Here is a 21,629-nt window from a genome sequence, read left to right as displayed (position 1 = left end):
CAGTCAGTACGTCACTCATATGACGTTGACAATGTCGACAGCAGGAGAATTAGATTTAAATTCGAATTTAAAGAGAAAATCGTCCACATAAATGCGCTTTTGTGCTAAGTAAATTTTCATCGTCAGCTTCATGATCATCATCGGCATCGTTGAACGTATTCATCGCGTTGCCAGCTTGTAGAACGCTGCTGCACTGCATTGCAATTCATTTTATGCTTTTGACTGCGAACCTGGGAGCCTGTAAAATACCTGGGCACAGACACATAGCGCCAGCTACCATTCATATTCATAAAATTGCATAATCTCGAAGAGTCGTAATAATCAAAAACATATTTGCGGGCATGCAGTCGACTCTGACTCTGACTCTGACTCTGACTCTGACTCCGACTCCGACTCCTGCTACGACTACGACTACAATGATGATGATGGTGATGACGATGATAGGAGTTCATGCAGCTCTCTCTCACTCCCTCCCCTCCCAACTCTCTCTATCTCTCTCTCACTCTTTCTCTTGGTCTCACCACAGAAATATTCCACATAAAACTTCAGCTTAGCTTGGCCCTGCCAAATGGAAGAAGGTTTCATGTTTCGGTTTCAGCTTGCGTTTGGCTCTTTGGCGCAGATTTTTGATACTGCAACAGCAATCGGCTATGTAGCGTCCAAGTAGGCGGAAACTAACGTGAGCAGAGAGCGTGAGGGAGGGGGGGGGGGGGGGGTGAGGTAAGAGAGAGTGCCGCGTTGTATGATTTTATTTATGCCACAAGGCAGGCTGGCAGGCTGGCAGGAGGCAGCAGCCAGGAGCAACCAGGACTTGCCGCCGGTCGCTGGCTCGTAAAGTTTAGTTGGAACTGCCGTAAAAGGCGTTGGCAGTGGCACACTCAGCAGTCATCATAAAACTATAAATTTCATATTTGCCACACACACACACACACACACAGAGAGAGAGAGAGGTGAGGCATGTTATCATTAATGTGGGCGAGACTGCGATGATGATGATGATGATGACTGCTCTGATGATGGCTATGACTACGGCTACGGCTACAGCTATGGCTACGGCATCGGATAATGTTTATGGTGACGCCTGGGAGTTTTCGCTCAGCTTTGGGATCGGGACGCAGCTTTACTGCAGCGGCGCTCGCATTTGTCTTTGACTTAAGCTTTAGCTGCGGCCTTCCACCTGCCGCTAAGTGTTTTTCTGTCTGCTGCGGGAGTATGTGGCACTGAGTGTGTACGTGTGTGTGTGTGTGGATATATGTAGAACGTGCAATTATTTTACGAGTCTGAGCTTTGCGACCCCAGCGCAACGTAAATGTCAGGGGCAGTCACCAATACACCAGACAGCAATCCCTCTGCAAGGCGCCCTCCTGCTCCTGCTCCTCCCACCTGCCTGCTCCGCCCTTCGCTGCTTGCTGCAAGTGTTGCCACAAATTTAATAAACTCGAGACGTGCGTTTGAGCTCTGCTTTACGCTTTACGTCTCTGGCGCACAGCGGGAGGGTGCTTCGCCTTTAACTAAATACGTTACCCAACTAGATCAAAGTTGCTGTTTTCATTTGATTTTGATTTTTTTATTTTTATTTTTTTTATTGAGGTTTGTGGGTCACAAGCCACAGCAGGAGCAGCAGGAGTAGGAGCAGTTAGTTGAAGTTGTCTCGTAATCTAGTTTCACCTATAAATTTTGCGGTAATGAGGTGTGTCGAGGAAATAAGAGAGCATGAATTTAGAACAACTTTAGAGTGGAGCTGTTTAAGGAGAAACTGATTTAAAGAGAGATTTGGAATGCATTTAAGTAGAAGTTGGTACAGCTATACCCACTATACTCTATGCTCCCTTTGACTTGAGGAAACAATTCAAACACTGTCTAGCTCTTAAATGGGTATGGAAAGTGGATTTGCGTTTGCATTTCCCTATGGCTAACTAAAGTCATACTAAAGTACACATCCATATATATGGAGTTGCTTTGTTTTTGCCTTTGCTCACATTCCGATATGCAGCATTCGAATGGCTTCATTTGCCCAATTACATGACATAACTGTAAAAATTTACGATCCAGCAGCATCTACACTAAATGATGTGCCATGCCAATGTATTAGTTAAAGTTCCATGAGGGCAAAACCAGCCCCAGTCCCACTCCCAGTTCCATTCCACATTCGTATTCCCAACCGGTTCAATCGACAATCAACTCACGAGAGAGAGAGAGAGAGAGAGAGAGAGAGAGAGAGAGAGAGAGGGAGAGGGAGGGAGAGAGAATGAGATGAGAATGAGATGAAAGTGGAAAGTGGAACATTACTGCGGTTATTGCCGCACGAAATTTGTAAACGAAACGGAAACTGCTCGTAACGATATCAATGAAGAGATGACATGGACCAAGGACAACGCTGATGATGACAATCAAGCCGATAATGATGATGCAGAGAATGCTCATAATGAGCTGCAGCATTCCACTGATGAGTGCCAAATCAGACAAATGTACGCAAAAACCGCAGAGGAAAACTTTTCGCCAAATGCACAGAGAGCATCAGCACCTCAGGGCATTGCCAATGCCGATGCTGATGGTGCTGCATCCAAACTTGGCCTGTTCCTGTATTGTTGCCCCGCCCAGCTCTGCTGCTGTCCTGTGTGTTGTGTGCTTTGTTTTGTTGCAAACTTGGAGCTGACTCGGCAGCTGCCAGACACTGAACGATTGATGTGCAATAATTATCCAAAGTTGATTTGTTTGTTTGCACGCCCGGCAAAGCGTAAAAGTCGAGCTTGCCAATCGACCAGCCCATTTGCCAAACCCAAACTCAAACTTGAGCTAGATTTCCTCTCACTCTGCCTCCCACTCTCGCTCTCTCTCTCTCTCTCTCTCTCTCTCACTCTCATGTTGTCCTGCAGGAAGTACTGCAAATGAGTGTTATTATGGAAGGCGCCCATTGAAAGTCGTTTGGCAAGTTTGGAGCTTGAGCTCGACTGTGCTATGGGGCTGCCTTTTGTATAGTTTTTGGCAGTTTCGACATCCCTCGGCTGATGCTGCTCAATAGATAAGTGCGCTGTTTAGTTTTAAAGCCACAGCACCAAACTTTGCACTCGATGCGCAAACAAAACTAAACAGCAGCAAAGTTTTTACTTCAGCATTGCGGCTTTCTTAGCCAGTTTGATGGTCTCTTTATGGGAGCAAAGAGAGAGAGAGAGAGAGACAGAGAGAGAGAGAGAGTGAGAGAAATGATGCTCTGCAATTGCAATATATGGCTTAATACAAATAGTTTGATGTGTGGTTATGATAAATAAAATGTAAATAATTTGCAAACTATTGGAAAAGGTTTTCTATATACAGAAATTCCCTTCTGTAGTGAGTAGAGATTCATATGCATTCTATAGAAAGGAAAGAGCTAGCTCAATGTGAAATTTTAATCTCCTTTGCCTATTCTACTTCACTAGTTTTTCTCACAGACAGTTGTTCGGCTTCCCTATAGGCATTTCTCTTCCTCTATTCCCCCTCTACCTTCTCCAGCTTCACTTAACTTTCAACAGCTCTACACTTGATTCTCTTGACTTCAATTGAGAAATTAGTACATTAACTTTGCCTTTGACGCCCCTCACAAATAGATCGACGTATTTATTTGAATTGCCCAAACGGGTTTACGGCACAGAATAAACACAGATAGAAATTCTTAGCACAAAAAAAAAAAGTAGTAAAATAAAAATAGAAAACGTAGAGAAAACTTTGCTAAGCCAACTCTTCGATTCAACAGTTATCCACCCCCAACCCCGCAGCCTGCTGACCGGCTCATGGTTCACTTGGTTTAGTTGCCTTTTCCGTTGATTTACTTTTAGCCTATTGCTTTAGCATTTAGTTGTATGTCTAGTTTTTAGTTTAGTTTCAGTGTTTCATTTGTGAGCCGGAAATAAGTACAGCACACGTTTTTGGTGGTAACAACAAGCCATCGTACTCTCTCTCTCTCTCTCACTCTCTCTATCTGCATCACTTTGTGCTTTGTCTCTTTCTGTCAAACGCAATCAAAATACTTTGGCCATACAATTTATTGGCGCAAAAACAAGTTCAATTTCAAATGAAATTCGCTTGGCGCAGAGCAGCAGCAACAACAACAACAACAACAATAGCAACAGCAACAGCAGCTAGATAAACATAGAGGGATAGAGAGATACATATGTATACACAGGATGTAGGAGACAGTCAAGATTCAAATAAATATCAACAATGCTCACACACACCCACACACACAGCACGCGCACACAAACATGGCTATACCTTTGTCTATACTGTTTGAATTGCTGTGCTGTGTGCTTCTAATATAGAAAATAGTTGCGAAATATTTTGCCAAGTAGCCCAAGTATCGAGTACAAGCCGTAGAGCCATGTCTAGTGGCAGTTGGCAAGACAAACAATCAGTTAAGAGCTTTACAGACATACAGACACACACACACATGCATGCAATTGCATAGTATATACATATATATAGATATCTATTGAGGTCTCCTGCTCTTTTATTGAACTTACATAACATTTTAGGTTATGGCCAGGGTTAGAGCTGCGGGGGTCGGGGGCACATGGCGAAGGGAATCGAAATATGTTACTGTGATTTCCGTGTAACTTCCTTTTAGTCCACTGGGTGTGTGTGTGTAATAAATATACAAGAGTGCTTAAGATCAAATCAATTGATAAACAGTATAATAAACTTGTATCCACTATTTACATAAAATTCTGTGTAATAATATGATGCAAAAAGTAAAGCGAGCGAAAGCAAGCTTTTCACTAAATTGAAGTGCGCTCTCTCTCTCTCTCTCTCTCTCAGTCTGTCTCCCTCTTTTCCCCTCCCTCTCTCTGTCTGTCTTACTCGATCTATGCATAGATATGTACATATTTTGCCATCATAAAATGCTATTTATTTTATATGAAATGCTTTTGATATTGGCATATTGAACGCACAAGCTCATAGCACAGAGAGCGAAAGAGAGACAGGCAGTGCGAGTGAGAGCGAGCGAGCGAGCGAGCGAGTCAAGTATTTGTGCTGAGTTTGATATGCGAGTGTCATAAATTGTCTCTATTTGGCAGGGCAGAGAAATCGCTCTCCTCTCAATGTTTGGCCAGCAAAGTGAGTGTAATAAAGTTACCTTAATTACCTAACGATAACAGATTCAGCTCGAATGACGTAATCAAAGCAGACAGAGACGGCAACAATTTTTAATTTTGGCTATTTTCGTGTTGGAGATAAGCAATTGGCAAATATTAAGAAAATAGATAAATACTCTTTGGCCTATTTATACTTGGCTTAGATAAGTGTTAAATGATTTTTATATATTTGTCTACAAAAATGTTTAAAATTTATGTGAGTTTTTTTTTTAATTAAATTTAATTTGTTTGTTATTTTATGGATTAAAGATTAGTTGAATATATGGAAAGAAATTAGCCTGAGGGCATTTTCTTTAGTCTTTAAATAATGCAAATATAACTATTGCTGCAGTTACCTCTTGCTTGAGATATTTTATACCATCTAAAGATTATAGCACTTCTGCCTAATCTTGTTTGAGTTAACTGACTTATATTATAAAGTTTACCTAGCTCACTAAGCTATATAGTTATATGATATGGACTCAATTTTTATCCCGCAGTTCAAGCTTGGGCCTGTTCCCTCACCCACTTTCAGTGCTGTCACAAATTCATTACAAATGTTTGTGCCCAAACTCAAAAGCTTTTATATCTTAATACTTCTATATATTAACAAAAAAAAAAAAAAAAAAAAAAAAAAAAAAAAAAGCAACTCCCCCTCATTTTTGTTGCCCAACCCACAGCCATTAGAACGCTGTATTATTAGTTAACCCTCTGTCGAGCCCTTGTTTTTAAATATTATGAGCTGAGGGGCGTTAGATTGTGCTGCCCATTAGATGCGCGTTTCTACCAACAACAAAGCCAAAGCCAACATCATAATTACCTTGACATTTTTGTATGCCATTTGCTTGAACGCCTCGATTAGCATCGCGCTGCGTGCGATTGCGTGTCTCAGGTTCATTGGCGCCTTATTACGCGCACTTTAATTTAATAAAAAGCTTGTAAATGCGTGTGCTCACACATGAGCAGACTCTCTCCCTCTCCCTGGATGGGGCTGCGTCCAGTTCCTGTGCTCGACGCCTTTTTATTACATAATGAGACCCAATCGCTGTACACCCAGAGAGCTAACGCGTAGGCGACTAGCTGAGCCTCATTAGAAATTCAACTGCTGCCAGTTTCCTGTGACGGAGTTGGCCAGAAAGTGGTGCGTGGTGCGTGGTGCGTGGTGCGTGGTGCGGGTGCGTGATGTGTGCACCTTGCAGCGCCGCAACTGCCTCAACTGCCTCAACGGCCTCCGACGTGTCGGACATTACAAATTATGCCCAGGAGCGTCAGCCAAAGGACCACCATCAATGTCCAATGCCAGCGCCAACTCAGAGCGAGACAATGACGAGCCTCGACGTTGAGCTGGGTCCGAACAGGTAGAGAATGCGGCAAATGTGGCAAGTGTGGCAAATGTGCCACAAACGAAATCGAAAACGCGACCGTTGTAACTCGCTGCTCGTCTCCTCCCACGCTCTCTCCCTCTCTCTCTCTCTCTCTCTCTCTCTCTCTCTCTCTCTCTCTCTCTCTCTCTCTCTCTCTCTCTCTCTCTCTCTCTCTCTCTCTCTCTCCCTCTCTCTCTCTGAGTTGGGTTATTTAATTTGTTACGCTATAGAGTTTTTTGTTTTCTGCTTTTCGGAGTCCCCTGTTGAAAGATTCTCTCGCAGCCATGCATAATTTATTGTGTTTGCGGTACCTTTTTCCCTGTTTTATATCGTGTCTTGTGGTTTCGCTCATTGTTTTCACATTCGATTAGATGAAAGGTGTTATATAAAGCGAGGGACAGAGAGAGGGAGGTACTGAGAGAGTTAGAGTGAGAGCGAGCTATAGTTGTGTGAAATCTTAAATTGCAGCTCCCGTCTAATTCAATTGATTGTTGCGTGAGCTATTTTATAATGCTCGCTAAAGGACTCGAGCGGACCTATGCGGGCGGTCGCCGCTATTAACAGTTGTGCAGCACATAAAGAAGAAGCAGACAATACAAATCAAACGAGATATTCCCATTTCGATATGCAACACTGCCTGTGGCTTAGAAGTTGGCATAAATGATTCTACAAACTGAGGGTGAGTGTGCGTGTGTGTGTGTGTGTGTGCCGTAGGTAGTTAACTGAACAGGAAGGCATTAGATCGTAAAGATAAGTTGACTTTGACTGGGTGGCAAGTCCATAAAACAATTTTAATGTGCACAAGGCAATCGAATAATTAAACACCAAATAGTCACAGGCAAGTCTATCAGAGAGCTATCCCTTGAGCATCTTTACCTTTGATTATGAATGCTAAAAACTCTTAAATATTCACTTAGCTGATGTCGTCTATGAAAATGATGAAAATGCCTTTGTATTAAAGTAACAAATGTTGCACTCGTCTGCCTTATGGCATTATCATTAACTTCTGTGAAAGGACCCGCACCCAATCTCAATTTACTCTATCTACATGTGATGTGTGTGTGTGTCTACCTCAGCTGGTTGGCTGACTGACTGACACATTACTTAACTTCCGCTTCCTGGCCTACGCACACACCCGCAAGCATGCTCATTTATACACATATGTATGTGTGTGTGCGTGTGTGTAGTCATGCACTCGCAGTTACTGTAGATAATTTCACAGTTCTTTGGGCAGGCGTCGGCGTGGCAGGCAACAAAATGCGTGCACGCATTTCTCGAATCCATTTGGTAAACCTACAACGCGCCAAATGCCAGAGAAATTAAATTTAAACGCTAGGCAACAATCCATCATCTGGTAATTACAGCGTCAACACGCCAGCACATGCAGAGCAGAGCAGGGGAGAGCGGGGTAGGGCAGAGCTGTGTCGAGTTCTGCTCAGAATATCTGAGGCAGAACGGAAGGAACGGCCGCCCAGGCCGCAGATTCGAGAGGACAGGATAATGACTTGACTTGTCATAGCTTCCGCTTAGCTCAAGAGATTTGTGCGCGCCCAAGTATTAGGCAAAAGATCAGCAATGCGAGACAGCGCGAATAGACAGCTGGATAGACAGGCGACTGCATTGGCTCATTAGAGCTGAGGCAAATTTAGCAGATTTCTCTATCGAAATTTTGCAGCTGTATGGATTAATAATATGCCCCTCTCTCACTTTCCCTCTCCCTCTCTCTCTCTCTCTCTCTCTCTCTCTTTCTTTGAGCAATTAGTTTGCGCTGCCTTTGGCAACTGTAATTGACAGTCCGTTGGCGAGGGGCGTGGTCGTGCTGAAGCGTTAATGAAATATCAATGGGGTGTTTTTGCCGAAAAATCAGCAAAACACTTGGATTTTCTTCCATTTCTCTCTGCCTCTCTTCCCTCTTCTCTTCACTTTTGTTTTGCGTAAATGCACTGCAGTCGGAGGGTTGTAAAACGCCTCCTGCTCTCACTCACTTTGTTCGGTGGATCAACATATTGTCGAGTTTTTGCCACTCAGCGTGTGTTGTAAGTGTCGGCCAAGAGAGCTGAGGGGAGTGTGCGTGTGTGTGTGTGTGTGTGCCAATACTAGGCGGAAACACTCACAAAATGCTTTCAGCGCGCAACAACTTGCAATTATGTTGATGTAGAACCACATGCCAGGGCGCCAAATGAAGTGTGCCTATGAGAAATTGGAGCGACAAATTAACTATGTTGAGGTAGATGGCATAATGAAAGTGGGAAGTGGGAAGTGGAAAGTGGGCAAATGTGCTCAGGAAATAGAGTGGGAAATAGAAGAGAGAGAGAGAGAGAGAGATGTAGAGCATATGTGAGTATAGATCTGCATATATATAAGAGGATAGCCTCATGAAATGTCAATATAAATCAAATTATGCCCAAGGGAGTAAGAGATTTCTACAAGCTTTAATAATAAGTCTCTCTATATTTTAAGTTACATTAATTAATTAATAAATATCAATAGTTCACCCATGTTTCGTTCTATAAATAACTGCACTCTGCACTCTGTATACCTATCCAATTGGAGCCCTCGCTCTTGGGCCCACTCGAAACACTCGCTGAAATCCTGCAGGCTCACATAATTTGTATGGCTGAAAGCCACATGCACACACACACGCACACACACGCACAGCAGGACATCTGTGGCGCACAAACTTTTCCATACACAACTATAGAAAATTATGAAATTGTAAATACACACACACATACACACACACTGTATGACATACTATACACACATCTGCACACAGCCACATAATATATAACCAGCCGAAAATGTCTGGACGAGAAAAGTAATTTAATTGTCGCAAAAATGTCGAAAACAGCTTTGGTGCTTTACATTAACATTAACATTAAACAAAAAGCAGGAGAAATAATAATAATATAAGTGGAAATTATAATTACAAGTGCTAGCATGTGGTCCCAGGGTTTCACTCCAACTATGCCACGACTCGACACGACTCGACTCGACTCGACTCGACTCGAACCGGTGCCTCTGCCCGGGTCTGGCCGGCTCTGTTATGCTGCCTACGCAGGGTCAAAGCGATTAAAGTTGCCCAAACAAAAATCTATTTCAAGTATGCGTCAAATAATTAATGTGGCCAAGGTTATTCAAAACTGTCAGCTATACGATACGATGATATTCAAATATGAACATAAAGTGTGGCCAAACTTTGAGCAAGTGGAGCCTGTGCGAAAAGGGTTGTTCCCAAAGGAGATTTCGCTAAAGTAACTCGAAGAATTCCAGTAGACTATGGATAGCTATATGAATTGAATAGTTCTTCCCACTTCTATCCTATCTCTGCAATCTTTACTCTTCCATCTCTCATCTCTCATCTCCTATCTCTTATTTTGGAATTGGCGAAATTTTAACGTATTTTGGAATGACTTTCTTAGATTTTGGGTACTTTTATTACGCACATATTTTAATGGGCATGTGCAGGGAACGATTTATGATGCGCCACGCACGCGGTTAATTAGGTACACAGAGCGGAGCTGAAGGGAGGCCACAGTTGGGGTAGCAGCGCGTGTTGTAGTCTGCCTCGGCTCCCGCTGCTGCGCCCGCTGCTCTGTTATCCTTTTCAATGTAGCACACACACACACACACACACACAGACACAACACACATCATGTTTTTATCTACGACAACCAAATCGCCAACCCTTGGCTCAGATTTCACATGAGACGGCGACGATGGGGGCAAAAGCGAAAACCCCAACTTTTCGCTTATATCATTTAATCTTTAATATCCTTTCTCGGCGTTGACTTTGGTCTTTTGGCCAAAGCGTTGGTGTTTTTTTTTTTCCTTTCCCCTCTGCTCGGCTGTGCTTAGTCTTGTTGTTGTTGTTGTTGTTGTTGTTGTTGTTGTTGTTGTTGTTGTTGTTGTTGTTATTGTCACGTTCTATGTGACGGCTTGTCTTAGGATATGCCTCTGCTTGAAGGGAATGTGTATATGTGTCTATGTGTGTGTGTGTGTGTGTGTGTGAGTGTGAGTAAGTCTTGTCTAGATTTATAACTTGCCACAGTTGCTGTTGTTTTGGCATTATTTTTACACATAGAGAGACTCATAGATACAAGCCAACATGAATAGATAGATACATGTATGTATGTATGCATGTGTGTGTGTGTTGCTATAGTACACATGGCTCCTGGGCTGCTCATCTTCGCATTGTCAAAGCTTTTTGTGCGGCCCTTTTTTTCCTGCTGCTGCCCCCATTGTTGCTGTTGTTGTTGCTGTTGTTGTTTTTGTGCGGCATTAACGGGCAACGGCAACAGCGGCAGCAGCCAAAAATATCTTTATGCCTCATAAGTTTAATTTGGCGCAAATTGTTTTTATTTGCCTTCAGCGTCGCCAGCAACAAAAACAACTAAAACATATCAGAGTCGAGGTAAAGCCAAAGCTGACTGTAGAATACCCTTTAAGAGCAGAAAATTCAACATTCAGCTCTGCCGCCCTAGCTGAGAAACTTGTTACATGCTCAGCAGCAATCCATTATTTATCAATTATAAATACATTTAGTATTTAGTCGAAGAGGAAGGTCATCCCATTGCTTACCCATAATAGGGTATTCCTGGTGCTGGGGTTAGAGACAACAAGAACTTCACATATGCGATGATGATACAAAATGGCGCACGCTATTCGCATGCAGACATTTTGTTTGGCACATCTACAAATTCTTTTTGAATGTCATTAGTATAATTGAAAAAGCCATTGGCACAAGGCCAACAACAACAACAACAATAGCAGCAGCAGCAGCAGCAGCAGCAGCAGCAGCAGCAGCTAACCCCACAGACAATCGACAACAATAACAACAACAACAACAACAGCGGAGTTCAAAAACTAAATGTAAGCCTGGCCATGCGACACGCTAAATCCAATAACAATTTTTCTGTTTATTTTGTTTTGTATTATTTTTTCTTTTTTTTTTTTTTTTGTGGCAAAAGTTTAGCGACTTGCACAACAACTGCAACAGAAAACAACAACAACAAAAGCAGCAGACAGAAAAGCAACAACAGCAACAAGAATAATGTGCAAAGCCTGCTGTCGAAAAAGTCCATCGAAGGCGACTGCATGTGCATAAATTTCGAGTCTGACATCAGGCAAATGTGCATGAGATATGGCCCCAGGTCTCCCAGCTCCAATACCAACTCTTTATGCCAATACGAGCTGTTCTGGTATGGTATATGATGGCAGGGGTTTCAGCTGGCGTATAGATAATGCTTATTGCAGTATTTATGCTTAAATATAGCTAGAATATATTTAAAACAGACTTTAAGGCAGAAGCAGAGGGGGAAAGCTGTAGAAGCTGTGGAGAGACGGAGGAGAGGGGTTAAATTAATCATCAGTAATATATATCTGAGAAAGTTAAATCCATGATTATTATGCTTAAAGTTTCCTTGGTATAAGTCATATATAATATGCATAATGGAAATATATCTTTCTCACATAAATATGAAATCCTTTCATCATATCATATAATTTATATAATCCTTCACGGATGCTCAAAAGTATAATATTACATTATATACTCAATCAATAAATCAAAAAGTGCTTAGTAAATCGATGCTTAAATGCTTCTATATATGATTTGAAATGTATTTAGTTTTAATAAAATTCTTATCTGCCCACAGTCTCTCATATACAGTCTCTTCCATACAATTCTCTCTGCCTTTCCCTCATTTAAAATCCTCAGCAATAGCAAATCAAAGTCTTTAACCGCCCACTTTAATTGCTTTCACTTTGTCTATCCATCATAGATCAATCAATGATCCCTCACATTACTCTCGCGTCATTTGAGACACACGCTCCACCATATTTTACAGTCCATTAGCAATCGGTGCCCTCATGCTGCAGGAATTTATAATTTCAACTATTCGATTCTGGTTTATTTTGGCCCTCAACCGCTGCAATTTCATTTAATTAATTTTTAATTAATTTATATTTAATTCTTTTTTCTGCCGCCACTGCCGAGTGCCGTAAAATTTGAAACTCATATGCAAAGCCAACCCCAAGATCAAGCCCAAAAATAAATCCAGAGCCAATCTGTTGGACTTTTTATCAGACAGAAACAAAAACACAAAAACCCTCGAAAAAAAAAAGAAGCGGTTCAAGCAGATGAAAAACTGAAACACAGAGTCATCCATCATCATTGCACGCCCTTTGACCCCGCCCCATTCCGCCTCTCGCTCGCACGGCTCTATATATAAGGGAAAAAGAAATATTTATTGTCAAATGTCACAAACAGCGAAGGGCGAGAAACGGGAGCGCACAATTCATTTTTTAAAAATTTATATCAATTTATAATTTTTCGTTATTGCGCGCTTGATTAGGCGAGTAAAGGGAACACCCCTATTCGTATTGGATTTCCCTATGAAGTTGGGAAAATTAAAGAGAAGAGTTGAGCGTGACTGAGGTTGAGTCGTTGTTGTCTGGGCCTTGATTAATTGATGGTCTGTATTCTGGTCTGTCGGTCGGGTCGGGACGTTTTCAAGGCTGCGGCTATCGATGCTTGCCAACCCTGGCCGAAAGGGTTTTGCCACAGACACACACACACATACACACATACACTATGCATGCTCTCGTTCAGAATAGGGGGACGCCTTGTTGGCGTTAATTGCTGGGTTTGTGCGCCCCAGTGAGCGCACGAGTTATGAAAACTGGTATTAAAGGCATTAAAACTGAAAGTAGCAAACTAAGCGAATGTTAGAAGAGATGCCAAAGCAGGGCACAGCAGGCTGAGCGGCAGAGTGAATCGAAAGGAGCAGCAGAGGAGACCCACTGCGCAGAGTCCTTGCCGCTGCCGCTGCTGCTGCTGCTGCGTTGCTGTGATTACGCTCTGTGCTTTGTGTGATTATGATTTTGTAAAAAGGATTAGGTGCATATTACGATGGTACTGAATCACACACACACACACAGGCACACCCAGTGGAAAACGTAAACGAACCGCGAAACCTCGAGCGTAAAAAGGAGCTGCTGAAAGACGAAGCCAGCGGCAAGGACAAGCTAGAAGCAGTGCGAAAAGGCAACGGCAACGGCGACGGCGACGGCGACCCAGCAGACTCTCCACTAAACAACAACAGCAACAACAAGAGAGTCAGAGCGGCAGAAAGAGATAGAAGAGGGATATCTAGTAATTATTGCCCGTGTATAATCCTTATTATTGCTGTTTTGTCGCTGTGGATGAGGAGCAGCAGTTACATCTATATACCCCAAGATGGAATGCTCCATTAAGCCGTTAACAATAACATTAGGCGAGAGTAAGTTGGGATCTGCTCTGCTAGGCATTATTCTTTGTCCATTTGTCCCGCCTGCCATGACTCGCTCTGTTGCGTACGCCATGTAACTCCTCCCTCCCCCACCCACCGCCACCGCTGCAGTGAAGAGAAAGGACACACTTTTATGGGCTATTCCTTAAAAGCTCTAAGCTGAGCTCAGTGAAAGCAGCTGGAAGTTATCTAATAAGCAGTACAAATCTGTCGGAAATATGAACTAGTAGATGATATGCGAAATACATCGAAATAGTGGAGAGCAGGCAAAAGTTAAAGGGATTAAAGTAGAATGAAGAATGAAATATAATTGAATTGTTATGGAAACTAGCAGCAGTGGCTTACCATGCCTTCAGCTTAATCCCAGCTGCAGGGGGAGGAGGAGGCAAATAATTCTAATCAGATTAGCGACTGTGACCTACCCTATTCATATTTCACGTAGACCTTTGTCATTCATTGTAACTCAATTCCCAACTCTCGCTCTCTCGCCCTCTCTCACTCTCTATTTCTGTCTCTCTTTAGCTCAGCTTATGTTGCAAAGCTCTTCGATCAATCCAAGGCGAACGACGAAACCTTCAAGGGTGCACTCAGCTGTCACGTTGTTGCTTGGTGTAAATCCAAGTCAATCCTACGCTCGACACACACACGCACACACACGCATGGGAAACTTCACATAAGATAAGCTAAGAAATAAACCTACAACCCAACAACCCCCGGCCGTACCCTTGGCAAACCCTTCGAATTAGACAAAAACTCAAGATGCTGCAAATTTGTAATCCTTGCTCAAAAGACGTCGAAATTTTTCACTTATCGCTGCGGGGCAAAGCAAAAAAAAAAAAAAAACTGAAATAGAAATAGAAATAGAAATAAAGCCCCGCCAACCCCTCGTGGAAACCCACCCCATATGAGTTACATACTTATTTAAGTTTTACTTGCTGCGCCCTGTTGTTGTTCTTCTTCTTCTTATTTTCATTTTATACATTCTTATTTTTTTTTTTTTTTTTTTTGTCGTGTTTTTGTTGCTTTCATGCGTTAATTTTTCATATATGCAACTATGCTAGCGATAAGTTATTTGAGCAGCCCAACGGCAGGACAAGGACACGCACACGCACAGAGACAGACACACACACACATAGACAGGAGGCAACGAATTTGTAAAATTCCAATTAAGAATCTTTGGTTTACTTTGTAAGTTGACTCTCAACTTATTTAGACACTACACAACGACACATGGAGGGGAAATCCCAACGCACACACACACATATACACATTCGTATATGTATGTCTATGCGCACACTTAAGCGTAACAAAGAGGACACGAGACAACGGCCAGCAAAAACAGAGAATAAATAAAAGCAAAACAAACTCACACACACACACACACACATGCGAGTGCCGAGTGTGGCACTCACACAGACGCACTTAGTTCAGAAGCTGTAATCCTAGAAGGGCACAGGACGAACGCTCGCCTCGCCTCGCCTCGCCCCGCCTGGCCTGGCCTGGCCCTGCCGTTCATCCTCGTCGCTCTAATGGACGGATAAATTGCTTGTGAATGAAATGAGAGTACGCTGACTTTCGGTCCTCAACTGCGAGTGTGTGCGAGTGTGTGTGCGCGACGGTGGGCGTGGCAGGACACAAGTTGAGCCAAAAGACGACAACGCACTCATACGCAAAGGCAGAGCCAGAGCCAGAGCAAAGCAAAGCAAAGCGAAACAAACAAACAAACAAAACTGAAACGAGACTCGACGCAGCGGATGCCCGAGACACAACTAAAAACTAAAAGCGACTTGCCACATGCGGCATGTGCAACGCACAAACTTGCCTCCAAATCTTTTGTCGATAGTAGCTGAAATGACGCCATGGGGTTACGAGGGGTTAGCTTCGCATAAAAACATTGGGGGCTAGGCTGGGGGAGGGGAGCGAAAATGCGCCAAAATTGGCGATAAAATAAAAGACGCGACCAACGGGCGAAGGCAGTTAGACAGAGGGGGGAAAGGGCGGAAGGGGGGGTGGGGTTGAGGAGAGTGGGGCTGAGTGCTGGACCAGAGCTGAAACCAAAAACATGGCCCCTGTGGCTAACATAACGCATGCCCTAAGCCAAAGTCTTGGAGAAGCTATAAAAAATTTAAAGAAATCGAATTGAGGCAGGCTCTAGGAAAAACTCTTTGAAGACATGCAAATATATATATAAATATTTAAAAAATCAAATATTTAGTTAAGAAATCGAATTGAGGCAGGTTTTAGGCATGAGTTTTTATTGCTAAAATATATAAATATTTAAATATAAATAATTAATTAACTAAATTAGACAAACGAGTACAAACCGCTCAATTGTAAAGTTCAGCTTAAAGCGATTTCTTAGAAGCTTTCTCATGCATGCAAATAGGTTAAACTAAACATACTCCACTATAAATATTCGAAAGAGTATACAAACTTCGGTGTGGTGCTTTTACAGCTGGTTTTCTTCACAGCAGCAGCCGAGTTGAAACAGAGCAGCTATCGGCACGACAGACGCCCAAGATGCGAGTCAGATTCAGAGTCAAGCAGCGAGCATATGTAGGTCAGTTGTTGTTGTTGTTGTTGCTGTTGTTGAGGTTGGGGCTTATGAATTGCCAGCTGACTCTTGGCTCATTGTTGTTGGCTAGCTGGATTTTTGTTTTCATTTTTCAAGCAGCCAAGGGACGACAAAAATCAATAAATGTCAACGGGGACATGCTGATAAAGTTGCGACAAGCAAAAAGAGAGAAACAAAAGTAAAAAGCACGAGTAGATTTGAAACGGCAAGGACATGCCCCCAAAAAGCGAAATACTATCGTGAATACTATCGAGAGTGCAGAGCAAGCAATAAAGCAATTAGCAGTCAACAAGGGAGATAATACAGCTAATTAAAACTAAAAGTTATGCGTCAGCGAATGAGATTTTTATTGAGAACAAGCCACACACAGAGCCACATCCGTTGGGCTGTATGTGTGTGTGTGTGTGTGTGTGCGTGGGCGTGGGCGTGGCTGTGTGTGATGTGTGACCAGGGAGTATTAAAATGTGTGCTTGATGTGTGTCTGGCCTGAATTATGAGCTTATAATTTACAATTAAGCAAACGTCAGCATTAAAACACAAGCAGCACCGTAATTGGCTGCTGTGTCTTAATTGTGAACCAAAAACTAAATTGTGAATGTGACATAAACAAAGCGCCCATCAGCCGCCCAACCTCCATCAGATCTGATTTGCTGCCAGGCACAGAGATTTTTGCTTTAACAAATGAAATTGATGACGAACAAAATCACAATAGGCCAAAAAGTATCGATCTCTCTCTCTCTCTTTCTCGCTCTCTCTCTTTATATATGTATATGTATTTATACATCACATCCAGTTGATGAGTCACCAAAGATGGCTATCTGTTGTAAACAATCAGCTTTACCTGCACACAATTGGCTGCAGCCCAGGTAATTGATTGAACGATGTCGGCTAACCGAGTGATTTATTCATTTTGTTCGCTATTTAATATTCGACAGCCTCAATTTGACCATAACAGACACGCATCGCGCTTAATATAGAGTAGATTTATCTTTTTTATTATCCAGTTGACTAAACGAATTAATTAAAGAGTTTTTATCTGATATAGGTAAAATATATTTCTATATTTCTATACTGTTCATGGAATCTCGCAAGTTCCCCAATCTCTGCCTTCAGTTGGGGCTAGCAATAAATAAGCTTTATATATGTATATTATATTAATCTTAAGTAAACCCATATCCTATATGCATTTCATTAGAATATCATTAGTATTTGCCCATTACTTACCAAAACTATGTAGCACAGTGTAATTTCTATAGCACAAATCTATATATATAAAAGAAAGTTGTGTAAAAGTGAAGACTGCTTATAACTTGATTTGGGCTGAACCAATTTTCATGGTTTTTGATTTGTTGGATTTGTCTCCGCAACGAGTTTAGTATAGGGTCTTAAAAATACTGAAAAAATTTGCCGAATACTTGAAAAACGCGGTTTTTTCCCCAAATGTTCAAATTTTTTTTATACCCAGTAGGCTTGGTAACAGTGACAGTTTTGACAATAGTGTAGAAGTAAATAAACAAATGTAGTCAGTCAGTCTACGGTCTCCTGACCTCGAGCAGACCTGACTATTCAAAAAAAAAAAAAAAAAAAAAAATTTCAAATCAAAAGGAAAAATATTTCAAATCAAAAATCTGCAAAAAATCAAAAGATTAAAACCTGACTGTTCAAAAAATAAATAAAAAATTAAAAATTCGAAATTAAAAAAAAAAAGGTAATTATTAAAAAGTGTATTTTTGGCTTTTTATATTTTCGGACTTTTAAACTTTATAAATATTTCAAATCAAAAATCTGCAAAAATTAAAAAAAAAATCAAGATTAAAACCTAACAATCAAAAATAAATAAAAAATTCAAAATTCAAAATTCGAAATTAAAAAAAAAAAGTTAATTATTAAAAATTGTATTTTTGGACTTTTACAAAAGCTAAATATCTCGAAAGTTCAGGTATTTGTTTGTCTCAAACATAAATTTGTGTAAATTATTTATATTTATATTTCTCGATTGTTTTATATGGTTTTGTGCGAGGGCAGTATTACTATTAATAAAAATGCCGCGTCCTAGAAGATCTAATCTTTCCCGGCGGACCCATAATGCAATTAGGCAACGGAATAGCGCGAGTCAATTATCTGACGAAGAGCGAGAAATCGCCCGAGAAAGGCTCCGCGTTAGTACCCAGGGAAGAAGGGCCTTAATTCGTGCTTCTCAAAGAGAGGCAGCCCGTGAAATGGCAATAAGAAATGGTTCAAGGATTGATTTGAATCGAGCAGCGTTTCGATATGATTGCACCATTGATTACAGCTTGAAAACGCCCGGTTTGTGCTGCCTTAGTGGTAAAGTGACATTGCCATTAGCGGTCACCATAGCCATTGCGTTCCCTGCTTTATGGCGAAACACTAGAATCACGACATTTTCTAGCGAACACTCAAAAATACAATGCCTGTTTCCAAATGACATAATTTGGGGCGGAAAATATTGGAGACGGATATTTAAGGTAATTTACGTTAAAAATTTTATTTTCTATGACTGCCAAAAAAAAATTTTGAATAATGTAGTTTGTTAGATTTCTGTAAATAGTGTTTGTAAATATAACTATAACTATGGCTTTGAATTTAAAGATTCAAGGCCAGATTTGCCATCGCATTGGATCATTGCAACCTATTGAAGATGCACAGCAAAAATTCTTGCAAATATACTTCATGGGCAATATGGAAGAACAACTTGACCGGCGTCAAGAAATGAACACAGCTATGAAAAGAGCAATCCTCCATGATTTGCATGCTTAGAAATTTAAACCAACCAAAACTGTGCAATGGAACGCGTTTGGTGATAAGAAAACTGATGAGCAATGTGATTCACGCGTTGATACTCAAAGGAAAATTTAAAGATCAGGAAGTTCTTATTCCTAGGATTCCGATGAGCTCAACAGATATGCCCTTTGAATTTAAACGAATTCAATTCCCGCTTCGTCTTGCCTTCGCCATGACGATCAACAAGTCACAGGGCCAATCTTTGACTATTTGTGGCCTCAATCTAGAAAATGCGTGTTTTTCTCATGGTCAATTGTACGTGGCATGCTCACGTGTTGGCAAACGATCCGCATTATTTGTTCTTGCACCCGACCAAAAAACGAAGAATGTCGTTTACAACAAGGTGCTTGAATGAAAATCCGATTAATAAATTTATCAGTGTATCCCAGCCTGAACAACACAGCTTTCAACAATTTTTTACCTAGAAATAATATAGAGGGCAATGCAACGTTTGCCGGGCCAGCTAGTATTTACTAAGTAAGCCACGTCGCAGTTTAGCACTTTTAGAAATTTCTCACACATTTCATAGAAATTCTTTAACTTTGGCCACTATTTAATGAGCAGCTCCCCACACTTTCTCTCTCTCTCTCTCTCTCTCTCTCTCTCTCTCTCTCTCTCTCTCTCTCTCTCTCTCTCTCTCCATCTCTTTCTTTCATTCCTCCTATTGTCAGGGCTTTTCTAGATGTAGAAAAATACAACAATTGAACAATTGCTTTTTGGTAATTGCTCAACTTGACTGCAATTTTGAGCAGCCATCGTAATTACGGCTAAAACAGCTTTTTTTCTTCTTTTTTCAGCTCTTAATTGTTGCCTATTTATTTGGGCCTGTGCTGCTGCTGCTGATGCAACTGCAGCGCTGCTGAGTCAAGGGCTTTGTGGAGACCTAGTTTTCTAAATTTGCTGACTGCCCATTAATTATGTGCTAAAAAATATGCTTTTAATTTTAGCCATTTATTAATGAGCTGTTCGCATTGCAAACGCATTAATTTTGCATTTCTCGGCCGAATACCAAAAAATTATTTATTGCTAAAATGCATTAAATTGAGAGGCTTATTTATCAGCTGCTCGATGCCATTAACTGACAAATTTCGCTAATTGCATTCCGTTAATAAAGTACGCCAACAGCAACAGCAACACACGGGCAAAAAATGAGCAAATTTATAGCTATGTTACATAAATTATACTCCCTCTCTCCCTCACTGTCTCTCTCCCACTCTCTCTCTCATTTGTTTATGCTGCAAATGCAGTCTAATTGCAGCCAAATGAAAGGAATTCAACCATTCGACAACTGTCTGTGCATGCTCCACAAATATGCATCAATGCATTGCCACCTGCCTAAGCCCCGCCCCCAGCTCGGCGCTGCCTTTAAATGCCCCATTGATGCGGCAGCCCTTTAACGATTGTGCGCGCATTATAATTTAAATGGATTTTTGCGAAAAGCAATTAAATAAAATTAAATTTTGTGTTCAGCTTAATCCGCTGCTGAGCTGCATGCATAGTTCATGTTATCCCCAGCCGGATAACGCCTCCACAATAGGCCGCACCTATGCTGTTGCTCCTTCACTCCCCCTGCCCCTCCGCCTTCCGCCATCCGCCTGACCAACGCTTCCGCCTCATAAAGTGCGTGCCAAGCTATCGTCGCATCCACAGCATATCCACTCGACAGGCTCGAGCAGTCGACACCTACACGGTCAGCAGGCATCAGGCCGCAGGACCAAAAGGACAACAAACACAGCCAGCCGCTGGGATTGCTGCGGGCAGCAGTCCGAAAGGCAGGCGGTGGGCGTGGCACTCGATGGACAGTTGAACGTGCGTTTTGTATAGCACTTTTCATATGAATATGAATTGCTTGCGGTTGTGTTAAGTGGCAGAGTTCATTAAAGTACGTGAGTGTATCTGTCTCTATCTGTGTGTGTGCGTGCGTGTGTGTGTGTGTGTGTATGCATGTCAAACTGTTTACAGTTATATATATATGTGCATACACATATAAAGTTGATTAAATGTACGCACTTTTTGAGCGAATGCACATTAAAAAGAGAGACAGAAAGAGAGAAAGAGAGAGAGAGAATGAGAAATGAGATGAGATTCATTCAATTGCATTATGCAAATTGATGGAAATGTGAAAGCGGCTCAAAATGTGGAAAAAAGTGCATAAAATGCATAACTTGATATATGAGAAGTATATATATATATATGTATTATATACTATATATATAGTTGAAACATACTATATAACTCTTATGCTAATGATAATCATAAAAGTCCTCGGTCTGTTTGACAGATAGTCAAAGCGAAACTTTTAAATGATTTGAATTAGTTTGTATAATATTATACAGGCTATTTAGTTAACAAGATGCGAGCTCTAGATATAGATATAGATATACATATATATATACATATACAAAAAGAAGTTCTGTTATCCCAGAGACATCTTCTCAAATTACTTTAAAAAGTACAGAATATATCCTCAGCTTAGCCTATTGAA

The 21,629-nt window shown here is 41.4% G+C and overlaps 1 long non-coding RNA gene across 1 annotated transcript; it reads left to right on the top strand.

Annotated features, from left to right (window-relative positions):
• Window positions 1-17,597: 17,597 nt before the first annotated feature.
• Window positions 17,598-19,546, top strand: LOC149269100 (uncharacterized). Its single transcript, XR_016269657.1, has 3 exons — window positions 17,598-18,281; window positions 18,368-18,828; window positions 18,953-19,546. It is a non-coding gene; the product is annotated as an uncharacterized LOC149269100 (long non-coding RNA).
• Window positions 19,547-21,629: the final 2,083 nt, after the last annotated feature.

This window comes from Drosophila arizonae, chromosome 4 (assembly GCF_054131065.1).
Source record: "Drosophila arizonae isolate 15081-1271.41 chromosome 4, UAZ_ARI_1.0, whole genome shotgun sequence".
Classification (NCBI taxonomy): Eukaryota; Metazoa; Arthropoda; class Insecta; order Diptera; family Drosophilidae; genus Drosophila; species Drosophila arizonae.
The sequence above is the reverse complement of the archived record's forward strand: the minus strand, read 5'-3'. Positions and strand labels throughout refer to the sequence as shown.